The following is a 17,180-nucleotide window of genomic DNA, read 5'->3' as shown; positions in this document are numbered from 1 at the left end:
GTACGTGTTGTATTCATATTTTTTCACGGCTCGAACACGTACCCGTTACATTCTATGGAATGTCCGATATTTTTTATTAATCCGATTGTCCATTTTTGATCTACAGTGGAACCTTGGATTACGAATAACACAGTTTGCAAACATTTTGAAAGACTAGCAAAACTTTACAAATTTGTAACTTGGTTTACCAGCAGTAATTTGGAATACGAGCAAATGCTCAGCGTGCACACTTCCTGTTCTGTACTTTCACCGCGCTCTGACCCCCTCTGGCTGCTTCTTTCGGCCCGCAAGCATGTGGACCCGGTACCAATTGCAGGTGGTGCAGGGATAACTGCCATCTTTGCTCTATTACAGATAAACGTCTTGCCGGCGCTGCGTAGAGTCAAGCTCTCTCTGCAACACTGCTGTATACCCAAAGGCAGTAACTGGCCAATCAGAGGCAAGCAGCTAATGCGTATGACGTCAGCTGCTGAAGCGCTGCATCGGCCGTGATAGTTACCAGATCCACATGCCTGCTGACTGCAAGCAGGGAAGAGGACGCTGAGGAACCGGAGGACAGGTGAGAAAAGTGTGTGTGTCCGTGTGTGTAAAGAATGGCACAATTGGGGACCAGGATGGGACATTACAGGGACCTGCATGGGCACATTAGTAAAAGGGGACAAGGATGGGCACATTACTACAGGATAAGGACAAGGATGGGGTATACAGTAAACATTTTTGGTTTGTGCAATGGATTGTCTATATTTCAATTATTTCCTATGGGAAAATTTGCTTTGATATAAGAGTAACTTAGAATACGAGCACACTCACAGAACTAATTATGCTCGGAATCCAAGGTTATATTGTAATTGAAAATCAAGGTCATCCATTCAAGTAAATGGGTGCATGAAAAACTAAAGGCCACGTCTCACTAAGCAACATCGCTGCTGAGGCACGACGTTTGTGACGTAGCAGCGATGTTGCTTAGTGTGACATCCAGCAACAACCTAGCCCCTGCTGTGAGGTCGCTGGTTGTTGCTGAATGTCATGGGCCATTTTTTAGTTGTTGCTGTCCCGCTGTGAAGCGCACATCGCTGTGTGTGACAGCGAAAGAGCAACAACTGAATGTGCAGGCAGCAGGAGCCGGCTTCTGCGGACACTGGTAACCAATGTAAATATCGGGTAACCAAGAAGCCCTTTCCTTGGTTACCCGATATTTACCTTCGTTACCAGCGTCCACCGCTCTCACGCTGTCAGTGCCGGCTCCTTGCTCCCTGCACACATAGCCAGACTACACATCGGGTAATTAACCCGATGTGTACTCTGGCTAGGAGTGCAGGGAGCCAGCGCTAAGCGGTGTGCGCTGGTAACCAAGGTAAATATCGGGTTGGTTACCCGATATTTACCTTAGTTACCAAGCGCAGCATGCTTCCACGTGTCGCTGGGGGCTGGTCACTGGTTGCTGGTGAGATCTGCCTGTGTGACAGCTCACCAGCAACCCATGTAGCGACGCTCCAGCGATCCCTGCCAGGTCAGGTTGCTGGTGGGATCGCTGGAGCGTCGCTTAGTGTGACGGTACCTTAACGTATGAGGGAAAAACAAATTGTAAAAGTTGACAAGTGGACCAAAAATGGAACCAGCACCCTAAAACCAAAATGCACAGGTGTGAAATCCTCATGTGATGACATTACAGTTCTGCGACATGAGAGGGTACAGCGTGTGGCATATGGACCAGAATGGTATTTCCCGATGGCTGCTCATGTGGTCATTTTCCTATTCCATTACGGTTAGATCATAGCAAGTAAATAGAAATGTACTGTGTCAGGAAGATGTAGATGATGGACATTACATGTAGTGACACCAGAGATTGTAACTTGTGCCTATGTGTGGTGCAAGCCTTTCCCATCCATTTTACAATGCATACATTTTTCTTTTTGCTAATCCTTGCACTTTCTCCCCTCTCACAGCATGCAATCTTAGCATATAGCAGATAATGCTACTAATACTCAATCTATATTTGCAGGTGGAAAATCTGTGGAATACGGAAATCCAATAGTGCATGAAATGTTATCAAATCTCATCCATGTTCATTTAACAAAAAAAATCAGGAGTAGAAAAGAAAATCTTGAGTTCTCACGTAGAATGTTTTTCTCAGAGCCTCAATTGGAGGACATGGAAACTATGGGTGTATGCTGCCACTATGCTAGAAAGAAAGAAAAAAAGGTTATCTCCTTTTCACTTGTATACACCCACCAACCATTGACAAGCTGATTAGTTAGTGTGAAAACAGTAGGAGATATAACTGGAGATAAAATACAGACTGGCCCAACGGAGAATCCACAAAGGGCGGGTGCGGTGTCCCCCAATGAAGGCTCCAAGAGATTGTACGGTGCATACTCAAAATGTTCTTCTCTCTCTTGCTTCGTTGGGGTATTCTGGAAACCATGGGACGTCCCAAAACAAGCCCAAGTGTTGGAATAGAAAGGAGTAGAAGAATGAAAGTAGAGGTGAGATTTTCGGGATAGAAACCGGCCACTGTAATTTGCAAGATCTAACTGAACAGGCTCGAACCTGCCAAGACAAATGGGTAAGGTGTGTACTCTCTAGAATTTGGAAAGGGTAAGTAGAGATACGCTAGAAAAACTGCCTACAGGGCTGCATAATAGAGCCCTGACAACGAATGGTCCTGGAGGCTCCAGTCACAGGTGAAGAGAGCTGGAACCCCAGAGAAGGCCCTCTGCCCCTTGCCCAATATGCGCCCATGATGGTGGAGCGGAACCAAATCGGAAGATCAGTAAGATGAATCTCCAGGTCACCGGGCATCTAAGGAAGTTGTCCTAGACATATCAAGATGCTGAGACACTCTGACCAGGAACAATGTATCTTAGAGGTCAGTCAGAAGGACGAGAAGAAAAGAAAAACTGAACGAGGGGAGACTATTTCACAAAAGGGTAGAAACAAGTAAACCTTCTCTTAGGAGCATGGTGAAACTCAGAAGCAGTACAACCTTGTTCAGGTGAAGATCAGGTAGGAAGTGCAACAAGACGGGACTGCTAGTTCTGAGACTCGCCCCCAAAAGAGATCATTGACACAAACATTTCCGCGGAGCAAGGAAAATAAGACTATAGTGGATGCAAACAAAGAGGCTCTAGAGCGTTCAACACCAGATGATATCCCAGAGATGCACGGGAGGGGTTTACCAAGCATGCTTGCCTTACGGGACTCTACATCCGAGAACGGGAATTATATTCCTTCAAAAAGGATTAAGGGCAGAGACCTGACCTAGAAAAAAAATAAAACAACTGAGGAACAGAGCAGACTCAAGGCCGGACAGCAAGAAAGAAAGGGAAGAAGAGGGCTTCCCGCTTTGACAAACATCTGTTTGGAGAAACTGAAAACTCTTGGGGAAAAAAGGGAGGGCCCAGGAAAACATATGGAAGTTTCCACAAGGTGTCTTCGAGAAAGTGGACTACCTCCTTGTGATGGGAGGCTACCTTGAAAGACGCAAATTATTTAATCATTCCAGATCTAGAGGATGGACAGAAAAGGGGAGGATGAGTACTCCAGGGGATTGCCAGTGTCTGAACCAATCGATGAGTGATGCATGATCTAGAAACAAACGGGGGGACTGTCATGCACTTTGGATGCCATCAGACCAATCAGAATGGTTCTCCACCATAAATTAATAAGGATGAAAACAGTCTGATGGGGCATTCACTTCCTGTGTCGAAGGTCTCTCGCAGGTTAGGAAGATTGCAGTACAGAGCTTATTCCGGGGATGGAAACTGCTGAAAGCATCTGCACACACTGTTAGTCCAGATCAGACACCTTTGCCATAACTGATTGGGACAGGGTTCCTCCTTGGTAAATGAGGAATGTCTTGGTGATGTCAATAGATGCGGAGGATAGCTGACAGAAGATCCTACCAAGGCAGGAGATGCAAACGAATAGTTGTAAGTTCCAGATGCAGAAGGGGGAGAAGGCTTGCTGAGCCCAGCAATTGTCCTGAACAGCGACATTTGTATAAAATTCCCCAATTAGTATCCAGCCTTATGAGCCTCCAACGACCGAAAGGGTTTCATATATAAAAAGCAAGGTCTTCGACAAAGCGCAGAATGGTGTCAGAGTGATTGAATTCCAAAAAGAAGAATAGCGGATTGGAAAAGGAGACGACTTCAACCTGTAGAAGGTCAACCCCGAATGACAAGTGTGCTCCGAGAAGCATGGAACACACTCCGAGAGAGCGAAGAGTGGAGCCTTGAACCATATGGGATACAGGTAAGGCAAACCATGATCTCTCTAGAGCAAAAGAAGAAAGTCTACGCCACTGATTTGATCCTCGTTGGGGCACTGCGGAGTGGCTAAGTCAAAGGAAACTCTGTGAGCCAACGGAAAGAAAACTAGAACTCTGGCAATCCGGAAAAGTCTGCAGAGGGGACAAAACCTGTAAGTTCCATGAATCCCCAGTAGTGAAGATTCCATCCTAGAGGGCGTAGTGGAACCTACCGATATGTGAGCTTGAGAACCATGCAAGAGCCGCCCTACAATAGACCTAAAAGAGATCCAAAGACAAAAACCCTGAGGAATTGGTCTTAGCCAGGCATTCTGTATGCTGGTATGAGCTCATCGGAATAAACATCGCTAAATAAGAGAGTTGTGATCTAGTCACCATGAGGAAGAAACTAGAATATGACTAGAAATACTGAAAAGAATACAATTATTGTAGGAGAGGTTCGACTTCCAAGTTGGACTAGATGACCCAGTTCTAGATGACTAGAAGTTGAGCAGGGGGTTGGACTAGATGACCCAGGAGGTCCATTCCAACGCTACCATTCTATGATTCTATGAAGTTCAGGAAATGGTTATTGGGCTGAAGAAGCTGTCAAACCTTGTAGATGGCGAAGGACATGCTATAGTCCAAATTCTGTAAGAAAGAAAAGGTAAGTGCCAAATAATAGACATGGAGGCTGAGGCAATGACATTCCCTAAGGCCACTGTAACCACACTGCCATCAGCCATGTTGTTCATGGTAGGTGGTGGCTCTGAGTCCCTCCATAGTGGACAGATCGCATGGATCACTTTTGCAATCAGACATATGGTTTGCGGTAGATTGTGAGACTGATATAGTGGACCATGCCCTTGAACCGTTGCTACGGTCTTTCATGTGGTAGATGGTGAGTCTGACTTACTAGGTAGTGGACAAAACACTTTAACTTTTGCTATGATCAGTCAAGGGTTCATGGTAGCTTGGTCTGACTCACTGGATAGTTGGCAGAGAACGGACCGCTGCTGTAATGAGTCATACGGTAGTTTAAGGGTCTGACTCTCCTGTTAGTGGATTGAGCACATGGCCCGCTGTTGTTCTCAACGATGTGGTTAATAGTAGGTGATGTGACTGACTCACTCTAGAGAGGACAGGGTACCAAGGCGGTTGTCAGATTAGGTAGACACTCCATAGTTGCGTTCGAGGTCTGGATAGCATGGACGGATCAGACATAGATCTGAATAATGTAGGAGCCTGATAGGGAAGGGACATACTCCAGAATCTGTCTGCAGAAGCTCCTGAGCTAGAGGTGAGAGAGCAGGGTAGTGTAGGAGCATGTGGGAGTGTATGACCTGGAGCGTCAGATTCACCCTGGGAAGCAAATGGAGCCCCAGGGACAGATGGAAAAACAGGCAGATGCTCCATGACAGACCAAGGGTTGAGAAACCTTGGTTAGGTCCACCACCAACTGCGATAGCGCTACAGCCCATTTAGGAAGCGCAGGGAGGCTCTCGTTGTGGTAGATGATGGGCTCCTGTATGTCCAATAGGGAGGTGTTCCTACAAATGGAGCAGAGTGCTGTGGGCTTATTTTATGGCAATCTTTTCTTACAGGAGGAGCAGATATAATGCAAAACTTCAGGAACGTTGGGACGAAAGCGATTCTCCCTAAAATTAGGCATTAATTGCAGAGGTAAATGGAGAGGGCTAGTGAAATCTACCACAATGACAGAGCCTCCCCCGTTCCTGAAGTGTAGAGGCAATACTGAAAGCAATAGTAGGCCAAGAAACCGGAGCTCACTGCAGATGCTAGAACTGAAGGAAAGATCCCGAGTGCAGTTATTCGCTTGGAGAGAGGGAGGCCATAAATCGAGGAGAGGTGAGCGTATTGTGGGTGCCTAACGTAACGACTAGGCCTCAATGAAGCTGGGATTAAATTTAGGATAGGGTCGCCAGTGGTAGCGGGTCAGGATGGAGGGAACTGAAAAGAAGGGAATTTTGTTTACTTACCGTAAATTCCTTTTCTTCTAGCTCCAATTGGGAGACCCAGACAATTGGGTGTATAGCTTATGCCTCCGGAGGCCACACAAAGTATTACACTAAAAGTGTAAAGCCCCTCCCCTTCAGCCTATACACCCCCCGTACTGCTACGGGCTCATCAGTTTTGGTGCAAAAGCCCGAAGGAGGAAAAAATTATAAACTGGTTTAAAGTAAATTCAATCCGAAGGAATATCGGAGAACTGAAACCATTTAACATGAACAACATGTGTTATACAAAAACAGGGGCGGGTGCTGGGTCTCCCAATTGGAGCTAGAAGAAAAGGAATTTACGGTAAGTAAACAAAATTCCCTTCTTCTTTGTCGCTCCTTATTGGGAGACCCAGACAATTGGGACGTCCAAAAGCAGTCCCTGGGTGGGTAAATAATACCTCATAATAGAGCCGTAACGGCTCCGTCCTACAGGTGGGCAACTGCCGCCTGAAGGACTCGCCTACCTAGGCTGGCATCTGCCGAAGCATAGGTATGCACCTGATAGTGCTTCGTGAAAGTGTGCAGGCTCGACCAGGTAGCTGCCTGACACACCTGCTGAGCCGTAGCCTGGTGTCGCAAGGCCCAGGACGCTCCCACGGCCCTGGTAGAATGGGCCTTCAGTCCTGAGGGAACCGGAAGCCCCGAGGAACGGTAAGCTTCGAGAATTGGTTCCTTGATCCACCGAGCCAGGGTTGACTTGGAAGCTTGTGTCCCTTTACGCTGACCAGCGACAAGGACAAAGAGTGCATCCGAGCGGCGCAGTGGCGCCGTTCGAGAAATGTAGATCTTGGCGGACGTAGGTTTCCTAGCCTGTCTCATAGTGGCAATGACCTCTTGAGATAATCCTGAAGACGCTAGGATCCAGGACTCAATGGCCACACAGTCAGGTTGAGGGCCGCAGAATTCAGATGGAAAAACGGCCCTTGAGACAGCAAATCTGGTCGGTCTGGCAGTGCCCACGGTTGGCCGACCGTGAGATGCCACAGATCCGGGTACCACGACCTCCTCGGCCAGTCTGGAGCGACGAGGATGACGCGGCGGCAGTCGGCCCTGATCTTGCGTAACACTCTGGGCAACAGTGCCAGAGGAGGAAACACATAAGGAAGCCGAAACTGCGACCAATCCTGAAGTAAGGCGTCTGCCGCCAGAGCTCTGTGATCTTGAGATCGAGCCATGAATGTTGGGACCTTGTTGTGCCGTGACGCCATTAGGTCGACGTCCGGCATCCCCCAGCGGCAACAGATCTCCTGAAACACGTCCGGGTGAAGGGACCATTCCCCTGCGTCCATGCCCTGGCGACTGAGAAAGTCTGCTTCCCAGTTTTCTACGCCCGGGATGTGAACTGCGGATATGGTGGATGCTGTGGCTTCCACCCACAGCAGAATCCGCCGGACTTCCTGAAAGGCTTGCCGACTGCGTGTCCCACCTTGGTGGTTGATGTAAGCCACCGCTGTGGAGTTGTCCGACTGAATTCGGATCTGTTTGCCTTCCAGCCACTGCTGGAACGCTTTTAGGGCAAGATACACTGCCCTGATCTCCAGAACATTGATCTGAAGTGAGGACTCTTGCTGAGTCCACGTACCCTGAGCCCTGTGGTGGAGAAAAACTGCTCCCCACCCTGACAGACTCACGTCCGTCGTGACCACCGCCCAGGATGGGGGTAGGAAGGATTTCCCCTTCGATAATGAAGTGGGAAGAAGCCACCACCGAAGGGAAGCTTTGGTTGCCTGAGAGAGGGAAACGTTCCTGTCTAGGGACGTCGGCCTGTCCCACTTGCGTAGGATGTCCCATTGAAGTGGACGCAGGTGAAACTGCGCGAAAGGGACTGCTTCCATTGCTGCCACCATCTTCCCCAGGAAGTGCATGAGGCGCCTCAAGGGGTGTGACCGACCTTGAAGGAGAGATTGCACCCCTGTCTGTAGTGAACGCTGTTTGTCCAGCGGAAGCTTCACTATTGCTGGAAGAGTATGAAACTCCATGCCAAGATATGTCAGCGATTGGACCGGTGTCAGATTTGACTTTGGAAAATTGATGATCCACCCGAAACTCTGGAGAATCTCCAGAGTAACGTTGAGGCTGTGTTGGCATGCCTCTTGAGAGGGTGCCTTGACCAGCAGATCGTCTAAGTAAGGTATCACTGAGTGACCCTGAGAGTGGAGGACCGCAACTACTGTAGCAATGACCTTGGTGAAAACCCTTGGGGCTGTCGCCAGGCCGAACGGCAGTGCCGCGAACTGAAGGTGTTCGTCTCCTATGGCGAAGCGCAAGAAGCGCTGATGCTCTGGAGCAATTGGTACGTGGAGATAAGCATCCTTGATATCGATCGATGCTAGGAAATCTCCTTGGGACATTGAGGCGATGACGGAGCGGAGGGATTCCATCCGGAACCGCCTGGTCCTTACGTGTTTGTTGAGCAGTTTTAGGTCCAAAACAGGACGGAAGGACCCGTCCTTCTTTGGAACCACAAACAGGTTGGAGTAGAAACTGTGGCCCTGTTGCTGAAGAGGAACCGGGACCACCACTCCTTCTGCCTTCAGAATGCCCACTGCCTGCAGAAGAGCCTCGGCTTGCTCGGGAGGCGGAGATGTTCTGAAGAATCGAGACGGAGGACGAGAGCTGAACTCTATCCTGTAACCGTGAGACAAAATGTCTCTCACCCAACGGTCTTTTACTTGTGGCAGCCAGGTGTCGCAAAAGCGGGAGAGCCTGCCACCGACCGAGGATGCGGTGTGAGGAGGCCGTAAGTCATGAGGAAGCCGCCTTAGTAGCGGCACCTCCGGCGGTCTTTTTAGGGCGTGATTTAGACCGCCATGCGTCGGAGTTCCTCTGATCCTTCTGAGGCCTTTTGGACGAGGAGAATTGGGACCTGCCCGCACCCCGAAAGGACCGAAACCTCGACTGTCCCCTCCTCTGTTGGGGTGTTTTTGGTTTGGCCTGGGGTAAGGATGTTTCCTTTCCCTTGGATTGTTTGATGATTTCATCCAATCTCTCACCAAACAAACGGTTGCCAGAAAATGGCAATCCAGTTAAGCACTTTTTGGAAGCCGAATCTGCCTTCCATTCCCGCAGCCACAAGGTCCTGCGTATTGCCACCGAATTGTCGGCTGCAACCGCCGTACGGCTCGCAGAGTCCAGGACAGCATTAATAGCGTAGGACGCAAATGCCGACGTTTGAGAGGTTATAGACGCCACCTGCGGCGCAGACGTACGTGTGAGTGCGTCAATTTGCGCCTGACCAGCTGAGATAGCTTGGAGTGCCCATACGGCTGCGAATGCTGGAGCAAAAGACGCGCCGATAGCTTCATAGATGGATTTCAACCAGAGCTCCATCTGTCTGTCAGTGGCATCCTTGAGTGAAGCTCCATCTTCCACTGCAACTATGGATCTAGCCGCAAGTCTGGAGATTGGAGGATCCACCTTGGGACACTGAGTCCAGCCCTTGACCACGTCAGGGGGGAAAGGGTAACGTGTATCCTTAAGGCGCTTGGAAAAACGCTTATCTGGACAAGCTCGGTGTTTCTGGACTGCCTCTCTGAAGTCAGAGTGGTCCAGAAACATACTCTTTGTACGCTTGGGAAACCTGAAACGGAATTTCTCCTGCTGAGAAGCTGACTCCTCCACTGGAGGAGCTGAGGGAGAAATATCCAACATTTCATTGATGGACGCAATAAGATCATTCACTATGGCGTCCCCATCAGGAGTATCAAGGTTGAGAGCGGCTTCAGGATCAGAATCCTGATCAGCTACCTCCGCTTCATCATACAGAGAGTCCTCTCGCTGAGACCCTGAACATTGTGATGATGTCGAGGGGATATCATAGCGAGCTCGCTTAATCGGTCTGGGACTGCGGTCCGTGTCAGAGACCTCACCCTGGGATCCATGAGACACCCCGGGAGGACATTGCTGTTCCAACTGAGGGGGACCAGGGGGCAATGATTACACAGTGCCCCTGGCTTGAGATGCCGGCCTGGACTGCAAGGCTTCTAATATCTTAGCCATAGTCTCAGAAAGTCTTTCAGTAAAAACTGCAAACTCCGTCCCTGTCACCTGGACAGTGTTAACAGGTGGTTCTCCCTGGGCCGCCCTTAGCAGAGGCTCCGGCTGAGAAAGTGCCACAGAGGCCGAGCATTGCACACAATGAGGGTCAGTGGAACCTGCCGGCAGTATAGCCGTACATGCTGCACAGGCAGCATAGTAAGTCTGTGCTTTGGCACCCTTGCTATTTGTGGACGACATGCTGTTGTCTCCTCTGAGCAATACAGGAGGGTATATAGACAAAAATCAACAGTGCACCATACAGTGTAAAGTATAGTCTATAATCATGTAATCTATAAGTACACTTCTGCACTAGTGGGGCCAGCACCACAGGTGCTGCTTACCGCCTTCGCAAAGCGGTTGTGTGGGCACCAGAAATCCTGCCTGGGTCTCCCTGAGCTTGTCTCTCCTCTCCAGCGTTAGCAGAGGAATGGCTGCCGGCGTCCTGAGGAGAGGAGGGAGCCGTGGGCGTGACCCAGAAAAGTGCGGGAACTGGTGCCCCACTGTGCAGAGTGAGGGGGGTGGAGTATGCAAAGCATGCTCCAGCCCTCAGTGCTGCCGTCCTGTACAGCATCCCGCCCTTCCCCTGACTGGCAGGGCTGGGGGCGGGAAGAAAACGAGACTAGGCCGCAAAAGCCGGGGACTCGAGTTATAAGCGCGGCCGCCGTATAAGCACGGTCGGCGCGGAAGTCCCCGGCGCACTAACAGTCCCAGCCGCGCCGTAGTGATAACCATGGCAGCGGCGGTCATCGCGGCAGTCTCCCTACACGAACACACTCAGCGACGCTGAAGTGTGTAATGGCACAAACGCAGTCAGCGCTGCTGTCCCCGGTGCACTAGCACACCCAGCAATGCTGGAGTGTTGCTGTGCGCGGTCCCCACGGGGACACAGAGTACCTCAAAGTAGCAGGGCCATGTCCCTGAACGATACTCGGCTCCTATCCAGCATGGTCCTCAGGAGCTGTGGATGGAGCACGGTCTCCTGTGCCTGGAGACCGAAAGGATCCCACTTCACCCAGAGCCCTAATTGAGGGATGGGGAAGGAAAGCAGCATGTGGGCTCCAGACTCCGTACCCGCAATGGATACCTCAACCTTAACAACACCGCCGACAAGAGTGGGGTGAGAAGGGAGCATGCTGGGGGCCCTGTTATGGGCCCTCTTTTCTTCCATCCGACATAGTCAGCAGCTGCTGCTGACTAAGCTGTGGAGCTATGCGTGCATGTCTGACCTCCTTCGCACAAAGCATAAAAACTGATGAGCCCGTAGCAGTACGGGGGGTGTATAGGCTGAAGGGGAGGGGCTTTACACTTTTAGTGTAATACTTTGTGTGGCCTCCGGAGGCAGAAGCTATACACCCAATTGTCTGGGTCTCCCAATAAGGAGCGACAAAGAAAAGGTCAAAAAGTCCTGAAAACGCAGCCTGCTTGTCTATAGCCATAACGAGAGCCTCCACTGCCAAAAGTGACCTGGTAGAAGAGCACAAGTACCTTTTCCTGGAGATGAAACCGGCTCCTTCTTCAGATTTGGAAGATGGTCTTCAGGACTGTGGAGAGGAGTCACTGGTACAGGTCCATCCTCCCTCCCTGCACCATCTCACTCCGGTAGTGAAGAGTGCTGGAGATGGATGGTACACCTGGATGCTGCTGCCCACTGAAGTGTTAGGACAGTGGGTCCTGCCATACAGACCAGAGAGGGTACAATGTAGATCAGACCACACCGTTCTATTGGTCTCTTATAGGGTGACAGAGTGGCTCTCCCATTCGGTCTACCCAATAACAGGCTGAGCCTGAAAGACTAAAAAGCGAGAAACTAAACGAAAACAAAACTTAAGGTAGAAACGGGTCCAAGGGCAACCAGTGTCTGCCTCCTACGGACACTAAGCTAAAACTGACCAGCTAGGCTCTGGTTGTTGAGTGTATACTACTGAGGAGGAGCAAACGTTTATTTTTTTCTTGCTTAATTGCAAACTCCAAGTGGTTACAGCATACATCCCATGTTTACCAGTGTCACCCAAATGAAGCGATAGTGATATATTCAGTGCAAATCTTACCCTGTGCAATCTGCAGTCAGTGTGCCAAGTGTGTATGTCCCCTTAGATTATATTCAAATTTATTTTGGACTGTAACTTGCAGATCTTCTATCATTCATGCCATTGTATATAAATCAGTGACCCAAAAGTTGATGTGTTTTGTTTTTTTGAGTGGGAGGATGTCTCTAGATAGTATAACCCCATACAACAATGTATTCTAAAGGGGGCTTTACACGCAGCGGTGTCGCTGGTGAAAGCACCCGCCCCCGTTGGTTGTCCATCACGAGCAAATCGCTGCCCGTGGCGCACAACATCGCTCACACCTGCCACACGGACTTACCTGCTGAGCAATGTCGCGGTTGCCAGCAAACCGCCTCATTTCTCAGGGGGCGGTTCGTGCGGCGTCACAAAGCGGCCGCCCAATAGAAGTGGAGGGGTGGAGATGAGCGGGACATAACATCCCGCCCACCTCCTTCCTTCCGCATTGCCGGCGGCCGCAGGTAAGCTGTAGTTCATCGTTCCCGAGGTGTCACACATAGCGATGTGTGCTGCCTTGGGAACGACGAACAACCTGCGAGCTCAACAATCAACGATTTTTTGAAAAGGAACGACGTGTCAATGATGGACGATAAGGTGAGTATTTTCCATCGTTAATATTAGAAGCCTTGCTGTCACACGCAACGACGACGCTAACGATGCCGGATATGCGTCACGGAATCCGTGACCCTGGCGATATATCGTTAGATACATTGTTGCGTGTAACGGGGCCTTAAGACTGGTTTCACACATCCATGCTTTGTGGACTCCGTATGGACCAGCCACAGGTAGACACATACGAGTTCAGGTCAGGAGACCTGCGGCCGGTTGATACCAAGACCACAAAGCACAGATGTGTGAAACTAACCAAAAGGATAGTAAACCGCTGAAAGTTAAACCCCCTCCCCCCTCCAAAAAAAATACCCCAAAAACAATACGTTGCAGCATTTTTAGATGACCTGGACCCAAGGGAAAACTTTCACCATATACCCACAAAATAAAATTAGGGAAAGTGTACCATCTTCCTCCTATGTTACAATGCACAGCATATTTCTGCTGAGTTATTTTGTTGGGGGGAGGAGGTTAATTTTGCAAATTACAGAATGTCTGCAAGGAAAGGGGAAGTACAGGTTAACTAAGTAATCCTAAAAAAAAAAAGTGCATGAATACAAGTCAGAAATCCGCCATGCCTAGAGTAGGGGGTCATTTAGAGGTGCAGAATAGTAAATTTGTGAACACACACATACAGGACAGCGGCACATCCTACTAGGTGTAGTCTTCATACTCCACAGACTCAGGTGTGACATTAAATCTGAAATTTACTCCAGTTTTTTACAAATCAAATGAGTCCGGGTTAAAAGAAAGAAAAGTCCACCGTATGATATGGTACAACCTGTGACGTCATCTGGAATCAGTGCAATGAAAGACATTTTTGTTTGTCGTTTCTAGTTAATTTAAAATACTTTTTTTTTTCTTCATTTAAATTTAATCTCTTTTTTTTTTATTTTATTTTATTTTTTTTTTTTTTTTAAGCGGGTTGTTCACTTTTGACAATTCCTAAGATTTTCTACAAAGGTTTACAAATATCTTAAAAGGAGTATAATATGTTACAGCTCATCTCTCCACCATCTTTTTTCCCATCATCGTGCTCCGTATCTCCATACTCTTAACTCTCGGAGGTCACTGCCTGTCGTAAGGTCACAACATCAAGGCATACATCAAGACCTTATCATTCACCATGACATCCAGGGATCAGATGCAGACCACAGTAAAGAGGCAGGAGATGTGGCGTGCAACAGCGTAAAGGAGAGGACCGCACAGCAGAGATCGAGGCAGCCGGAGAGGAAAGCAATGAAGTATAAAGGGGGGGGGGGGGGGAACCCAAAAAAACCACCTCTCTAGCCGCTTTGCTGCTCTCTGACCACCATCCAGTCCTTGTTACCACCATTGTAAGGAACATCTCCGGCCTCTTCATTATAGGTCAGAACTTCTTGGCGGTCACCGCTTTCTATAAGGACGTGGTGAATGTCTTGAATTCACGATGTTGCAATTTTACAACACAGTGACCTTAGATGCCTGGACGCCATCGGAAATCCCGGCCTACAAAGAGGAGGGAGGCTGGAGATGAAGCAGAAAGAGAAGGACTGGACGGCAGGCGGAGAGGTTTTTGGTGGCCCCATTCCAAATTAGATACAAATTCAGGTTGCAAACCAGTCTACAGAATTTCTCGTTTGTAGCCTTGGCACTGTCTAGCCCTGTATTTAAAGGGGGAAAAAAAAGTACCATAAGCAAATTTTCAGGTTTCTTCTGCGTAAATTTACAGTGCTAATGCAATACATTATAGACTGACGTCAGGTATGGATATTAGGGAGCTGTCGGCTGATCGATCATTCAGCTCAGTTCTCTCTCCCGACATCCCCATATAGAGGCAGATTCCCTTTATTCTCTAAGAATCAAGGAGAACCAAAGGATCGGACTATTGAATTACAACTATCCTTATGTTCTCAAACATCTGTCTGGGGAAAAAATTGGAAGGCCCTCATACCCATTAGATGGTTGGCCGATCCCATCGAACTATATGTGCACGGATGACTTTTTTCCTACCATGGATGGTTGCTTCCATTGTTGAAGATTATCCAAGACTAAGGGGTACTTCACACACAGCGAGATCGCTGCTGAGATCGCTGCTGAGTCACGGTTTTTGTGACCTCATTAGCGATCTCGCTGTGTGTGACACTGAGCAGCGATCTGGCCCCTGCTGTGAGATCGCTGCTCGTTACACACAGTGCTGGTTCGTTTTTTTATTGTTGCTCTCCCGCTGATAAGCACACATCGCTGTGTGTGACAGCGAGAGAGCAACAATCCTGAACGTGCAGGGAGCAGGAGCCGGCGTCTGACAGCCTGCGGTAAGCTGTAACCAAGGTAAACATCGGGTAAGCAAGGTGGTTACCCGATATTTACCTTCGTTACCAGCCTCCGCAGCTCTCACGCTGCCAGTGCCGGCTCCTGCTCCCTGCACACGTTAAGCTAAGCGGTGTGCGCTGGTAACTAAGGTAAACATCGGGTAACCATACCCGATGTTTACCTTAGCTACCAGTGTGCGCAGCTTCCAGACGCCAGCTCCGTGCAAGCGCAGCGTCACTTGCACGTGGCTGCTGGCTGGTCACTGGTGAGATCTGCCTGTTTGACAGCTCACCAGCAACCATGTAGCGACGCAGCAGCGATCCTGACCAGGTCAGATCGCTGGTGGGATTGCTGCTGCGTCGCTAAAGTGTGAAGGTACCCCCCTAAGGGAACAAGGCTTTAATAATCTCACACAGAGTCAAGATCAGCAGCATTGGTCAAAAAGTTAACAACCCAAATAAAAAAAAAATATATATGTATATATTGCAATAGACTATTACTATGCTTCTGAACATCCTTGCAGGCATTACACCGGTCGTGCAGCGCTGGATGTTATGGGTCTACAACAGTGCATTATTATTACAGAACTTGATTTTTTTTTTTTTTCGACCTAATACAACAAGATTAAAAAACGAAACAAAGGAAAACCATATAGTACAACAGGAGAGATAACATCGCCTTCCTCCATCTTTTAACAGGATGAATGTGATCAGTAAAACAGACAAGAGAAGAATCGGAGAAGCCACTATCGCTCGGGACGAGTCACCCTCACCCCCTGTAGGTGTCTCATTAATATCAATGCAAACAGATCTGAATTTCTAAAAATAAAAAGCATTAATCCTAAAATAAGGGGAAAAAAGGCAACCTCAAGTGGTCCTCCAGCTGCTACGAGTGGAAAAAGTGGGGTAACAACCAATATAGCCGACACTTAAAGGGGTATTCCCGTCTTAGGGGTCAGTATTTGCAGCAGAAAAGTCTACTACAAATACAGGAGTGTTGGCAGGAAAAATGATGTGTAAAATATTTTTGGATGTGGTTTTTTTTTTCCCTTCTTCACTTGAAGGACTGTAAAACACTGCAAAAAATGCTGAAAGAATTGAAAGGAAAATATGAACACGAGAATTCAGAAATCTCACTTTGCTGGTACTGTATAACATCATGTATAAAACATGTAAAAGAGCATGTGAACAAGGCTTTAGGGCCCTCTGACACTGCATTATTACCTATGTTCACCGGTCCTGTCAGGGCCTCTGTCAGAACCCCCTTTCCCCTACAAAACGGGTTTCGGAAGCATGCACTGACGTGGCCATCGAGTTTAATGGAGCAGACTGAGTCACACTGTCTTGCACCATTTTCGGGAGTATACGCTTTCTGCAGGCGAACACCCAGATGCAGGCTACTACCTGCAGAAATCTTATGTGCCCGAATATGGTGCAAGACAGCACATAACAGGGACTCCGTCTGCTCCATTACAGTCAATAGCCCCGACGGCGCATGTGTCCGAAACTCATTTTGTTGGGGGGTTTGGACGGAAGCCTCAACGAGACCACTGAACGCAAGGAAAAAAGCAATGTGAAGCAGCCTTAGACATTTCTGGCATATGCACAGATCAAGTCATAACTATGTAATGTAGATGCCGCACCTGGCACAAAAACAGGGTCTCGGTCTCACTTTTGCAGGTGGAGCGGTAAGCTCTGCCCATGAGGTTCTCTCCATTCACTTCTATGGGAGTTTAGAAAATACCCATGTAAAAGGTGCACGCTATTGACTTCTTCTATCGGAGTACAGAAAATACCCAAGCAACTGTGAATAACTAATTTTTGCTCTTCTAATAACGAATCACATGTGCAGCCACAGTAATGTAAGACAGAAGGATGCGTTCCCACCTCTGTGACTTAAGAC

Source organism: Anomaloglossus baeobatrachus, chromosome 9 (assembly GCF_048569485.1).
Source record: "Anomaloglossus baeobatrachus isolate aAnoBae1 chromosome 9, aAnoBae1.hap1, whole genome shotgun sequence".
Taxonomy (NCBI): domain Eukaryota; kingdom Metazoa; phylum Chordata; class Amphibia; order Anura; family Aromobatidae; genus Anomaloglossus; species Anomaloglossus baeobatrachus.
The sequence above is the reverse complement of the archived record's forward strand: the minus strand, read 5'-3'. Positions refer to the sequence as shown.